The sequence below is a fragment of the Hyla sarda genome, chromosome 7 (assembly GCF_029499605.1).
Source record: "Hyla sarda isolate aHylSar1 chromosome 7, aHylSar1.hap1, whole genome shotgun sequence".
Lineage (NCBI taxonomy): Eukaryota > Metazoa > Chordata > Amphibia > Anura > Hylidae > Hyla > Hyla sarda.
This window is the reverse complement of record NC_079195.1, coordinates 181,363,020-181,378,539: the sequence shown is the minus strand read 5'-3', so window position 1 is coordinate 181,378,539 and position 15,520 is coordinate 181,363,020.

Below are 15,520 nucleotides of genomic sequence, written 5' to 3'. Positions count from 1 at the left end.
CACCAATTTAGGCCTCAAATGTACATGGTGCGCTCTCCCTCCTGAGCCTTGTTGTGCGTCCGCAGAGCATTTTACGCCCACATATGGGGTATTTCTGTACTCTGGAGAAATTGCGTTACAAATTTTGGGGGTCTTTTTTTCCTTTTACCTCCCGTGAAAATAAAAAGTAAAGGACAACACCAGCATGTTAGTGTAAAAAAATGTGTTTTTTTTTTTACACTAACAGGCTGGTGTAGACCCCAACTTTTCTTTTTCATAAGGGGTAAAAGGAAAAAAAGCCCCCAAAATTAGTAGTGCAATTTCTACCGAGTACGGAGATACCCCATATGTGGCCCTAAACTTTTTCCTTGAAATACGACAGGGCTCTGAAGTGAGAGAGCGTCATGCGCATTTGAGGACTAAATTAGAGATTGCATAGGGGTGGACATAGGGGTATTCTCCGCCAGTGATTCCCAAACAGGGTGCCTCCAGCTGTTGCTAAACTCCCAGCATGCCTGGACAGTCAGTGGCTGTCCAGAAATGCTGTGAGTTGTTGTTTTGCAACAGCTGGAGGCTCTGTTTTTGAAACACTGCCGTACAATACATATTTTATTTTTATTGGGGGGACAGTGTAAGGGGGTGTAAATGTAGTGTTTTACCCTTTATTATGTGCAAGTGTAGTGTAGTGTAGTGTTTTTAGGGTACGTTCACACTGGCGGAGGTTTACAGTGAATTTACCGCTAGGAGTTTGTGCTGCAGCGAAAAATTTGCCGCAGCTCATACTTGAAGCAGAAAAACTTACTGTAAACCCGCCAGTGTGAATGTACCCTGTACGTTCACATGGGGGGGCAAACCTCCAGCTGTTTCAAAACTACAACTCCCAGCATGTACTGACAGACTGTGCATGCTGGGAGTTGTACTTTTGCAACAGCTGGAGGCACACTGGTTGGAAAACCTTCAGTTAGGTTCATTTACCTAACTCAGTATTTTCCAACCAGTGTGCCTCCAGCTGTTGCAAAACTTCAACTCCAAGCATGTACTGATCTCCGAAAGGCATGCTGGGAGATGTAGTTATGCAACAGCTGGAGGGATCGCAACTACAACTCCCAGCATGCAGAGACAGCTGTTTGCTGTTTAGGCATGCTGGGAGTTGCAGTTTTACAACATCTGGAGAGCTATAGTTTAGAGACCACTGCACAGATGTTGCAAAACTACAACTCCCAGAATGCCCAGACAGCAAACTGCTGTGTGGGCATGCTGGGAGTTGTAGTTTTGCAAGATCTGGAGATGCACAGTATAGAGATCACTTTGCAGTGGTCTCAGACTGTAGACCTCCAGCTGTTGCGAAACTGCAACTCCCAGCAAGCCTAAACAGCTCTCTGGGCATGCTGGGAGTTGTAGTTTTGAAACATCTGGAGGGTTACAGTTTAGAGACCACTATAGTGGTCTCAGACTGTAGCCCTCCAGATGTTGCTAAATAACTCACCGGCTTCCGTTGGATCCAGGAAGCTGCGTCGCTGTCCTCTTCTTCCGCCGATCGTCACCCGCTGCCGTCGCCGATGGGTAAGTGGATCTTCGGCGCCGGTCCCTGTCGGTTTCCCCGTCCTGCCCCGCCTATTGTGGGTGGGCAGAACGGGGAAACCGAAAGTAAACCCCTCCGCCCCCGATCTGCTATTGGTGGTCGCGTCTAGACCACCAATAGCAGAGATAGGAGGGGTGGCACCTCTGTCACCTCACTCCTATCGCTACAGGGGGATCGTGGGTGTCTAGGACACCCGCGATCCCTCTTCTTTTCCGGGTCACCGGGTCACCGGGTCACCATAAACCCGTAATGACCCGGAATCGGCGCAAATCGCAAGTGTCAATTCACATACGATTTGCGCCGATCGCCAACATGGGGGGGGGGGTCTAATGACCCCCTGGGCATTTGCGCGGGGTGTCTGCTGATAGATATCAGCAGTCACCCCGGCCCGGTCCCCGCCCGGCGCACGGCGGGGACCGAAATTCCAACGGGCGTACAGGTACGCCCTTGGTCCTTAAGTACCAGGGAGCAAAGGCGTACCTGTACGCCCTTGGTCCTTAAGGGGTTAAAGGGGTACTCCGGTGAACAACTTTTTATTTATTTTTTTAAATCAACTGGTGCCAGAAAGTTAAACAAATTTGTAAATTACTTCTTTAAAAAAATCTTAATCCTTCCTGTACCTATTAGCTGCTGAATACTACAGCGGAAATTCTTTTATTTTTGAAACACAGAACTGTCTGCTGACATCATGAGCACAGTGCTCTCTGCTGACATCTCTGTCCATTTTATGAACTGTCCAGAACAGCATATGTTTGCTATGGGGATTTCTTTTTACCCTGGACAGTTCCTAAAAATGGACAGAGATGTCAGCAGAGAGCACTGTGCTCGTGATTCAGCAGACAGCTCTGTGTTTCAAACGGAAAAGAATTTCCACTGTAGTATTCAGCAGCTAATAAGTAAAGGAAGGATTAAGATTTTTTAATAGAAGTAATTTACAAATCTGTTTAACTTCCTGGCACCAGTTGATTAAAAAAAAAAAAGTTTTTCACCGGAGTACCCCTTTAAGAAATTGTGCCTAGCAGGACTATGCTAAGATTGTTCCAGTTCCAAGTTCAGCAACGTAACCATTAAGCTTTGTGTCTGACCATCAGGTCAAGAGACTCCTAGCCAGTAGGAGATTCGTAAGTTTTGGGCCCGGCTGATTGTGGCAGTCGTGAAACATAGTGTGGTGTCCCGGTACCGTATTTCATACTGTACCTTTGTAGAGGTCCCCATAGTCAGAGTCCCTAGGACCGTCGGGGTCTCTCTTCTATAGTTATCCCCTCACCACCCCTTAGTTAGTTCATATGTATATATTCAAATGCCTACCTGTTCAGCGTAGCAGGACCTGCGGGTCATGTGATTAGGGTCAGAACTCTATGGTTTTGCTAAAGGACCTTTGGTGGTTCTCATGACGTGTTCACCCACAATGCAATGTAATGGTGAGTGACAGTTGTTATGGACCAATCCAAAACGGCCAGCCCCTGCCCATATAAGGGAGCTGCGCCATCTTGATCGCTCTCTTGGGTTGCTGATTCTGGATGAGGTAGGACCTCCGCAGCTTACAAGACAATTTACTAGGCCAAAGCCTTGCGGCCTCGGCCTCTAACATAGCGGATATACTAAGCAATTCCCCGCTACTCCCCGCAAGATCACTGGAGCTAAACGCTCCCTTAAATCCAGCGGATCTATGCTACCAAATCTCTGAGAAGCTAAATTGAGCTTATCTGATCCCAACCAACTGTCAATCGCTACTCAGCTATATCTATAGAGACTCTGTTATCTGGACTGTTACTATTGCTGCATGTACAGAAATTCTTCAGTAAAAGTTCCTGCAAGTTTTCAGTTAACAGTGGTTGTGGACAATCCTTTATTCTACATTCACCTATTGCTTTTGGGAAGGGTGGCAATAGGCCTATCAAGATTACAGAATTTAACCGTCACCCTGGTGTCACGAGTGACAAGGGTTAACAGCGCCCTTTATTATTCTGAACAGCAACACCCTAACTACCCTACACCCCACAAGGCTTTATCCCCCAAGGTTACCACAATAGACTCCTAGTGTAGGTGGACTGCAGATCCTTACATGCCAGTTTTGTGTACATATCCCTATATTTATGAGACTTTCTAGCTAAAAATTGCACTTATCAGGTGTATGCGCCTGAACCTTGTTGGAGTGTTAATAAATATGTAAGCTTGTATAATAAAAATGTATATGGTCCTTGTACACAGAAAAGATAGCTTTGTGTCTGTGTACATAAAAAGTAGGTAAAGGTTGTACACGAAAAAAATGTCCGCTTGATGCACGTGTACACTAAAAAACAAAAAACTTATAATTCTTGTATACATGTACATACAAATGTATAAAAATACTAAAAAGGTGTTTTAGTAGTTACTAAATAGGTGACTCTCCCGGACCCTCCGAGAGTAGCATTCCAGTCGCCAATCGCTAGCACCTGTCTCAACAAAAATAACAGGGTAAACTACCCTTAAGATATCAAGACTAACTTTTTAGCAGTACTTGCACACATAGTACCTAAATAGCTCACTTAAATGTACTACCTCAGTCTTCTTAAGTACATACACAAAAACAAAAATATGTCTCACACTCAAGAAACGCTTAGGAATTGTAGCCTATTGATATTCAATTCCTGCCACTGTTAGGTACACTCATATTTCTCTTCTCTTTATTACGTAAGTGAGATGATCTACTTGGCCAGTACATGCTCTTGCGAGCACATATTTCTAAAGGTAACCTAGGTAAGGTTATACTGTTGTGTTCTAAGGGTAAGTAGCGTGTAGCTGATAGACCTTAGTAGCTAACCTTATTGGTAGAGAGCCTCAGGCAAGCCAATATACCCTTTTTGTGTACTAACAGGTGACTCATCGTGGCAAAACAAAGTAAATGTGGTGAGATTTCAAAAATGTTTTAGTAGGCTTGAAAGTAGAGGTATAGAGAGCTGTACTAATGTCTAGTTAGCCTCATAAATGTATAGAGAGCTATAAAAATGTCTAAGGAGCTAGAAACTAATGTCTAGATAGCTTCATAATGTCTAGATAGCTTCATAATGCTTAGACAGCTTCCTAATGTCTAGTAAGCTTCATAATTGCCTAGTAAAGATACTAGTCAGACTAAAAGAAAATGTCTTCAGAGTGCATATATAATTCTGTCTTTGTCCTAGTCCCTCTACCTTAGGGGACAGGCGTCAGGGTCGACTTGTTATAAGTAAGGGGGTTGGTGGTGTCCCAGCACCGTATTTCATTATGTGCCTTGTTAATTAGTCCCCAAAGTTAGAGTCCCTAGGACTGTCTGGGTTCGCTTTCCTCATTTAACCCTTAGTCACCCCTTAGTCACTTAATATTTGTAAATATTATCTATCTAAATAAATGTATATGGTAATACTCACTGTTTTAGCGTCGCAGGACCTGTGGGTCATGTGACCGGGTTGCAGAACTCTATGGATTTTGCTAAAGGACCTTTGGTGGTTTTGGACATGTGATCACCCACAATCCATTGTAACGGTGAGTGACAGCTGATTGGACAAAAAATTGGGATGTATGGTCTACCAACAATTTTATGATCTGAAAATTTAGACTAAAACTTAACATTTAATAGGTACAACTAAAACTGTCCTCAAAAACCTGGACAGAAAAACACCACATGTGCAATAATACAAATTAATGGAGATTCTGCTCCAAATACAAATATAAAGATTCAGCACATTAGCTGCACTCAGATATTTAGATATTCTTTAACCATATAGTACCAGCCTAGCTGATTCTGTCCCTTTCCCCATGATTAAGGAGGGGTCTCAGGGTGGGACAACAGGAGGGGGTTGGTAGGGAGCCTGTTATATACTATGCTACCCCTAGATAGCCTACCCCTAGGCGGGGTGGGCGTCCTAATAAGGACGGTCCCGCACAGGAACCTATTCCCTGTTGTACTATCACCACCCTACAATAAACTCACTTGCTATCTACTCAATATAACTGACTACCTGCGGGGCCAATACCCTTATGCTGATCTATATATAATAATAATATTTATGATCAGTCAGAGCAGGGGAGTCAGGGCTGCAAGGAGATGGTCAACCTTAGTATAGTCAGAGTCAATGACAGTATCTATCCCTTTCCCCTTTAAGGCTGATATGACACAAATTTCCTACTAATATAAGGATATCATTCGTACATGTGCATAGCAGCAAGAGGATACAGCACTATCACCATTCCATATTAAACATAAGGTATACATCAGACCATTTAGCTGGAATACTTATGGTTTGTAGTCAAGAAGATGCATGGTTAATGTCTCGACGCGTTTCTTACTGTCCCGTTCATCAGGAGACCGATAGGGATATAGATAGAGGATAAGGAGCACGCCATCTATGTGCACCCTGCAGCGATGTCAGAGGGTTCTGTGCGGCTACCGATCTGGCACGCGATGTGCCCTTAAGTATCAGGTGAACCGCACGCCAGCACACCCATTGCGATTCACGGTGGAACGCACACTCGCGTCATTTCCGGTCGAGACTGGAAATGACATATCTTATTGTATGCGAGCTTACACTGGTAAGTATATTAAATATAATTTAAAACTCGTCCTAAGTTACCGGACTATTCCAATATAGGTGAGAGATATACCTCATATTAATTTTGGTGCATTATGTGAAGTAACTACGGTCGTTTAGATAGATGATGGTCCTTTAGGGGCATCATTCTGTTATCCTGCCAACCAATCAGGTTAGCTTTAGTATAGATATTAGCTATAGGTAACTAGGACCAAACCCCAGGTTTTAGTACTTTTACTCTGGGTCCTAGGTGTCTGGTATATTTTCCCTCAATAGTACCTATATATATGAAAAAAGGTGTGTCAGCACTTTTGCTGGCATCCAAATGCAAAAAGATAAATTAAAACTGGCACTATCTCGTGCCAAATGGGCAGGTTTTCTACATAGTTGGGGTAAATCTGAGATTTAGTATTCGTAGGGTATGCCTTTCGGAGATATAAACAGTAATTAGCTAGACAGTGGATTTATATAAAACATCCGAAGGATAGTGCCTCATTTAGGCACTAGCTCCTAGCTAGTATCGATGTGGAATCATTGTACAGCTCGATTCCACACAATAAGGGTATACTAGCTGTATGGCATTTTTTAAGAACACGTGGTAATCAATTCACGGCACACAATGAATTTGTCATTTCGTTGTTACAATTTGTCCTCACCCATAATGCATTTACATTTGATCGCCGGATATATCATCAAACTAAGGGGACGGCGATGGGGAGCCCCTGCGCCCCTACATATGCAAATTTGATGTTGGGGTGGTGGGAGGATACTGCCGTATTTCCACCCGAAGATGAAATAATATGGCCATCAAAAATACATCTTTGGCTTAGATACATCGACGATGTATTCGTCTTATGGGGAGGTACAAAAGCGGAATTTGAGGACTTCATAAAATTTCTAAACAATAACACATTTGGCCTATTTTTCACCTCTGAAATTAATGAAAAAAGTCTCCCCTTTTTGGATGTACTGGTCGTTAAAGATCAGGTGGGGAATCTCTCTACCACACTATACAGAAAGGCCACAGCAACAAACTCATTGTTGCATTGGTCCAGTTACCATCCGGCATCCCAAAAAAAAGGTATCCCCAAAGGGCAGTATATTAGAGTGAGACGCAATTGCTCCTCGAATGAAGAATTTTTCAAACAAGCCCACATCCTAAAGGACAGATTTAAAATGAGGGGGTACCCGGAGGACTGCCTACAGAAGGCATTTGGTCATGCTAGGAGCCTTCATCGAGAAGGTTTATTGACCCCAAATGGGCCTAGACAGGAGGATAAAAAGACACGAATCATTGCAACATATGTTGATAGATCATCTACTGTGTATGACATTCTATCTAAACACTGGGACATCCTTCGGGCTGACCCTCACATTAGTGAATTTGTTGCTGACCGTCCCCTTATCACATTTCAGAAAGGAAGGAGTTTAAAAGATAGGCTGGTTCACAGCCACTACTCCAGACCCAAATCACGAGGGACTTGGCTTCAACATACAACTGTTGGGAACTTTCCCTGTGGTACATGTTCTTTCTGTCCCCAAATGAAACGCACAAACACATGGAAAAGTTCATCTACAGGTGAAACCTTCTATTCCAGAGAGTTAACCAATTGTAAAACGAAGGGCCTGATATATCTCTGTCAATGCCCCTGCCCCCTCGATTATGTGGGGAAAACCATAAGGGAGGCAAGAAGGAGAATTGGTGAACATATGGGTGATATAAGACATAATCGGAACACCCCTATTGCGCGGCACATACATGAAAAACATGCAGGGGATGAGAAGGTGATATGTTTCACCATAATTGAGGTTGTACGTCCGCCAATGAGGGGAGGAGACTTTGATAAATTACTTCTGCAGAGGGAACTGAGATGGATTTATAGGATAAGATCATTTTCTCCCCACGGCCTAAATGAGGCACTATCCTTCGGATGTTTTATATAAATCCACTGTCTAGCTAATTACTGTTTATACCTCCGAAAGGCATACCCTACGAATACTAAATTTCAGATTTACCCCAACTATGTAGAAAACCTGCCCATTTGGCACGAGATAGTGCCGGTTTTAATTTATCTTTTTGCATTTGGATGCCAGCAAAAGTGCTGACACACCTTTTTTCATATATATAGGTACTATTGAGGGAAAATATACCAGACACCTAGGACCCAGAGTAAAAGTACTAAAACCTGGGGTTTGGTCCTAGTTACCTATAGCTAATATCTATACTAAAGCTAACCTGATTGGTCGGCAGGATAACAGAATGATGCCCCTAAAGGACCATCATCTATCTAAACGACCGTAGTTACTTCACATAATGCACCAAAATTAATATGAGGTATATCTCTCACCTATATTGGAATAGTCCGGTAACTTAGGACCAGTTTTAAATTATATTTAATATACTTACCAGTGTAAGCTCGCATACAATACGATATGTCATTTCCAGTCTCGACCGGAAATGACGCGAGTGTGCGTTCCACCGTGAATCGCAATGGGTGTGCTGGCGTGTGGTTCACCTGATACTTAAGGGCACATCGCGTGCCAGATCGGTAGCTGCACAGAACCCTCTGACATCGCTGCAGGGTGCACATAGATGGCGTGCTCCTTATCCTCTATCTATATCCGTATCGGTCTCCTGATGAACGGGACAGTAAGAAACGCGTCGAGACATTAACCATGCATCTTCTTGACTACAAACCATAAGTATTCCAGCTAAATGGTCTGATGTATACCTTATGTTTAATATGGAATGGTGATAGTGCTGTATCCTCTTGCTGCTATGCACATGTACGAATGATATCCTTATATTAGTAGGAAATTTGTGTCATATCAGCCTTAAAGGGGAAAGGGATAGATACTGTCATTGACTCTGACTATACTAAGGTTGACCATCTCCTTGCAGCCCTGACTCCCCTGCTCTGACTGATCATAAATATTATTATTATATATAGATCAGCATTAGGGTATTGGCCCCGCAGGTAGTCAGTTATATTGAGTAGCTAGCAAGTGAGTTTATTGTAGGGTGGTGATAGTACAACAGGGAATAGGTTCCTGTGCGGGTCCGTCCTTATTAGGACGCCCACCCCGCCTAGGGGTAGGCTATCTAGGGGTAGCATAGTATATAACAGGCTCCCTACCAACCCCCTCCTGTTGTCCCACCCTGAGACCCCTCCTGAATCATGGGGAAAGGGACAGAATCAGCTAGGCTGGTACTATATGGTTAAAGAATATCTAAATATCTGAGTGCAGCTAATGTGCTGAATCTTTATATTTGTATTTGGAGCAGAATCTCCATTAATTTGTATTATTGCACATGTGGTGTTTTTCTGTCCAGGTTTTTGAGGACAGTTTTAGTTGTACCTATTAAATGTTAAGTTTTAGTCTACATTTTCAGATCATGACAGCTGATTGGACCAATCCAAAACGGCCAGCCCCTGCCCATACAAGGGAGCTGCGCCATCTTGTCGCTCTCTTGGGTTGCTGACTCTGGAAGAGGTAGGACCTTCGCAGCTTCCAAGACAAATTACTAGGCCCAAAGCCTTGTGGCTTAGGCCTGCGCTAGTGACGGATAGCTCTTACAATTCCCCGCTATCTCCGCAAGATCTCCGGACCTAATCCAACCCCTAAATCCGGCGGATCTATGCAAATACAATCCTCAAAATCTAAAGGGAGCTTTCCGGTCCTAAGCATCTGTCAATCACTGCTGTGCTGTTTGTAAAGACTCTGTTATTTGGACTGTTACCGTTACTGCATATACAGAAAATCTTTGGAAGGGTGGCGATAGGCCCAGCATCACTACAGAATTTTAACCATCACTCTGGCGTCACGAGTGACAAGGGTTAACAGCGCCCATTATGTATAGAAGCGCAACACCCCTAGTGCCCTACAACCCCCAGGCGTACCACATTAATATATATGTATATATTTTATAATTATATATATCCTATAGTTATGTATAGTGCTTACCTTGCTCAGCGTCGCAGGACCTTCGGTCATGTGACCATACTAGTAACCTCTATGGTATGTTGTAGGACCTAAGGAGGTCCTTGGGTCACGTGTTACCAAACAAATCTCTGTAATGGTGATTGACATCAGTATGGACCAATTAGCGTTAGTTCAGCCCGTGCCCATATAAGGGAGCTGCATCCAATTATCGCTCTCTTGGGTTGCTGCTCTTGTGGATGCCGGACTAACAGGACGGTGCTACGCAACTTTCAAAGACACGCTAGGCCTCCAAACCTGCAGGCCTCAGTGGAATCAAAACCGTGAGTTCAAATCTAAATCCCGCAAATGCTAGCGTGACTACTGGACCGCAATTAACTCCTAAATCCAGTGGAGCAACGCAACATACTAAAAAGACCCTTAATGCTAAAGTCCCAACCTTTGTCAATCTCCAAGAAAAGCTGTTGTTATGCTCAGAGACTGTTGTATTATTGAAGCTTGAAGAAAACCTTCAGTAAAAGTTAATACTGTTTCAGAAACTCTCCGGTTGTGGACAATCTATTCTTCTTATCTACCTCTCTAATGCTCTTGAAAAGGGTGGCGGTAGGAAAAGCGTAATTGAGGAACCCACACCCTGGCGTCACGAATAGCAAGGGTTAACAGGCACCCTTTAATTACCGCACAGCTACACTCCTCATACAATACACCTCCCAGGCTATCACCGGTGTCTCCAGCTGTTGGAAAACTCCCGGCATGCCTTGACAGTCAGTGGCTGTCCGGCAATACTGGGAGTTGTTGTTTTTCAACAGCTGGAGGCTCCGTTTTGGAAACACTGCCGTACAATGTTTTTTTTTATTGGTGGGGGGGGGGATGGGGACTGTGTAGGGGTACTGTATGTGTATATGTAGTGTTTTACCCTTTACTATGTGTTAGTTTAGTGTAGTGTAGTGTTTTTAGGATACATTCACACGGGCGGAGGTTTACAATGAGTTTCTCGCTGGGAGTTTGAGCTGCGGCAGAAAATTTGCCGCATCTCAAACTTGCAGAAGAACTCGTTGTAAACCCGCCCATGGGAATGTCCCCCACACATGGGGGGGGCCAAACCTCCAGCTGTTGCAAAACTACAACTCCCAGCATGCACTGACAGACCATACATGCTGGGAGTTGTATTTGTGCAAAAGCTGGAGGCACATTGGTTGTGAAATACAGAGTTTGTTACTTAACTCAGTGTTTCGCAACCAGTGTGCCTCCAGCTGTTGCAAAACTAGAACTCCCAGCACGTACAGTCTCTCAGTGCATGCTGGGAGTTGTATTTTTGCAACAGCTGGAGGCACACTGGTTGCAAAACACTGAGTTAGGTAACAAACTCGGTTTCACAACCAATGTGTCTCCAGCTGTTGCAAAGCTGCAACAATCAGCATGCATTAACAGTCGAAGGGCATGCTGGAAGTTGTAGTTTTGCAACAGCCGGAGGCACACTGCTACAACTCCCAGCATGCCCTTTGGTAGTCTGTGCATGCTGGGAGTTGTAGTTGTGCAACAGCTGGCTGCACACTTTTTGATAGAAAAAAATGTGCCTCCAGCTGTTGCATAACTACAACCCCCAGCATGCACAGACTACCAATGGGCATGTTGGGAGTTGTAGTTGGAACTCCAGCTGTTGCAAAACTACAACTCCCAGCATGCCCTTTGGCTGTGCATGCTGCGAGTTGTTGCTAAGCAACAGCAGGAGGTGAACAGGCCTCACCTCCTGCTGTATCCTGCCACCGGGACCACCGCCGCTGCTGCTGCCGATCCTACTGCTCCTGTCGCCGCCACCGATCCCGAGGGGACCCCCGCCAGACCAGGGCAAGGTAGGAGACCCCCGCTGGCACCGATCTCCGCCAACTTCGCCATACCGATCGCCACCTAGCAGGGTTGTGATTGGTCGATCGTTCCGACCAATCAATCACGTGATCGTGAGGCGGCAACCATGCCACCTCACTCCTGCTGGGTAAGGGTGAATGGGGCTGTCTTGGACAGCTCCATTCACCCATTTTTTCCGGGTCACCAGAAAAGCAGCAAATTGTTGGTCTGAATTTACCGACTATTTGGTCTCGGACCCCCCCCCCAGGGGTTTGCACGGGGTGGCTGCTGATAGATATCAGCAGTCACCCCGGTCCAGTCCCCGCCCGGCGAGCGGCGGGGACCAGAATTCCCACGGGCGTATCCATATGCCCTCAGTCCTAAAGGAGTTTAAAACGGGGGCGTATGGATACGCCCGGCCTCCTTAAGGGGTTTATTTTAGAAAAAAGGTACCTTACCAGCCACCCCTGTGCAAATCAGCTCAAATGCACATAGTGCACTCACTCCTGAGCCATGTTGTGCTCCCGCAGAGCATTTTACATCCACATATGGGGTATTTCCGTACTCAGGAGAAATTATGTTACAAATTTTGGGGGTCTTTTTTTTCCCCTTTTACTATTTGTGAAAATAAAAAGTATGGGGCAACACCAGCACGTAACTGTAAAAAATGTATTTTATTTACAATAACATGCTGGAGTAGACCCCAACTTTACCTTTTCATAAAGAGCAAAAGGAGAAAAAGCTCCCCAAAATTTGTTAGGCAATTTCTCCCGATTACGGAAATACCCCATATGTGGTCCTAAAATGTTGCCTTGAAATATGACAGGGCTCCGAAGTGAGAGAGCGCCATGCCTATCTGAGGCCTAAATTCAGGATTTGCATAGGGATGGACATAGGGGTATTCTACGCCAGTGATTTCCAAACAGGGTGCCTCCAGCTGTTGCAAAACTCCCAGCCTGCCAGGATAGTCAATGGCTGTCCGGCAATACTGGGAGTTGTTGTTTTGCAACACCTGGAGGCTCCGTTTTGGAGACAGTGCCGTACCTGATGTTTTTCATTTTTATTGGGGGGGACGGGGGACTGGGGGGGGAGGGGGGACTGTGTAGGGGTATGTGTATATGTAGTGTTTTACTTTTCATTTTGTGTACTGTAGTGTTTTTAGGGCACATTCACATGGACAGGTTCACAGCGAGTGAACATTTTTGGGAAAATTTGCTGCATCTCAAACTTGCAGCGTGAGACTCGCTGTAAACCCGCCCATGTGAATGTACCCTGTGCAAACCTGTTGCAAAACTACAACTCCCAGCATACCCTTTGGCTGTCCGTGCATGCTGGGAGTTGTAGTTTTGCAACATCTGGAGGGCCGCAGTTTGGGGACCACTGTGCAGTGGTCTTCAATCTGTGCTATTCCAGATGTTGCAAAACTACAACACCCAGCATGCCCAGACAGTCGTGGAATGCTGGGAGTTGTAGTTTTGTAACATCTGGCCCTTAAGATGTTGCTGAACTACAACTTCCAGCATGCCTGGGCAGTCTGGGCATGCTTGGAGTTGAAGTTTTGCAACATCTGGAGGGCTACAGTTTGGACACCACTACTTAGCGGTCTCCCAACTGTTCTGCTCCAGTTGTTGCAAAACTACAACTCCCAGCATGCCCTTCGGCTGTCTGGGCATGCTGGAGTTGTAGTTTTGCAACAACTGGAGGCACACTGGTTGGGAAACATTGTTTCCTAACTCAGTGTTACCCAACCCATGTGCCTCCAGCTGTTGCAAAACTTCAACTCCAAGCATGCCCAGACTGCCCAGGCATGCTGGTAGTTGTAGTTCGGCAACATCTGAAGGGCCAGATGTTACAGAACTACAAATCCCAGCATGCCTGGACTATCTGGGCATGCTGAGAGTTGTAGTTTTGCAACATCTGGAAGAGCACAGATTGGAGACCACTGCACAGTGGTCTCCAAACTGTGGCCCTCCAGATGTTGCAAAACTACAACGCCCAGCATGCCCAGACAGCCAAACTCCTAGAAGCAGCAGTGAATATTACTTTACGGTGATCTTCACTACTGCTTCCACTTGCCTGCCGTCGCTGTCTTCTAGACTTGCCTGCTGCCGCAGCCTCCACGTGTGCCTGCCGCCGGTCCCCGATCCTTACTGCCGCGCCGTCCCGACGGTCCCTCTGCAGGTATATGCCGCTGCCCCCCACTGCTCTGGGATCCTCTTCCTCCACTCTGCCTGAATTCTAAGGGTGGGCAGAGAAGGGGGTTCTGAACTTTAACACCCCCAGTCAGCGATCACTGTGATCACAGTGATCGCTGACCAGGACCATCCACAGATGGTCCTGGGGGGGGCTTGCAGAAGTTGTCCCCCACTGGTGACAGCAGGACTTCTGCCAGTTAATCCGTGCGATGCTGCGCATCACCGGGTTATCTGCATGACATATATAAATGTCATGATGCGCGAACTACCTGCACATCATGACATTTATATATGTCATTCTGCGGGAACGGGCTAATTAGACAAATTAGGCGGCCGCGAGGCCCTTTTCAGCGCGAGGCCTTAGGTGGCCGCCTAAATCGCCTAATTAGAGAGCCGCCCCAGGGGAAGTGCTTTTATGCTGTCTTGTGGCAGGACTCATGTCTCATCAGAATACACCTGTAATATTTACATATTTTCCTGAGACATAACTGAATGCCAGGTTTTGCAGCAATCTGACATTTTGGTCCTTCTGGCTCTAGGTGAGGTGGGCGCTGGCCTAAAGTGTCCATCTGATAAGGGCTACACTCACTCTGCACCCCCATATCACCCTCCATCTGTCTACCCATCCATATTACCCTGCATCTGTCTGCACCCCATATAATCCTCTGCCATCTATTTGTACCCTCATATCTCCCTCCCCTGTCTGAACATCCATATCACCCTCCATTTGTCTGCACCCCCATATCACCCCCCAGTCTGCACCCTCATATCACCTTCCCCTGTCTGCCCCCTCATATCACCCCCCAGTCTGCATCCTCATATCACCCTCCCCTGTCTGCACCCTCATGTCACCCTCCCCTGTCTGCACCCTCGAATCACCCTATAATTGTCTGCACCCTCATATCACCCTCCATTTGTCTGCACCCCCATATCACCCCCTGTCTGCACCCTCATATCACCTTCCCCTGTCTGCACCCTCGAATCACCCTATAATTGTCTGCAACCCCATATCACCCCCTGTTTGCACCCTCATATCACCTTCCCCTGTCTGCACCCTCATATCACCCTATAATTGTCTGCACTCCCATATCACCCCCTGTCTGCACCCTCATATCACCCTCCCCTGTCTGCACCCTTGAATCACCTTATAATTGTCTGCACCCTCATATATCCCTCCATCTGTCTGCACCTCCAAATCACCCTCCATTTGTCTGAGCCCCCATATAACCTGTTAGTAAGGTTTGCTGTGTGTCAGTAAGATCCTTCACCTGTCAGTAAGCCCACCTGTGAATCAGTGTGATCCTCTGCCTGTCAGTAAGGCCCTTTCTATGTCAGTAAGATCCTCTGCCTGTCAGTATGTCCCTCTCTGTGTCAGTAAAATCCTCCACCTGTCAGTAAGACTTTCTTTGTGTCAGTAAGATCCTCTCCCT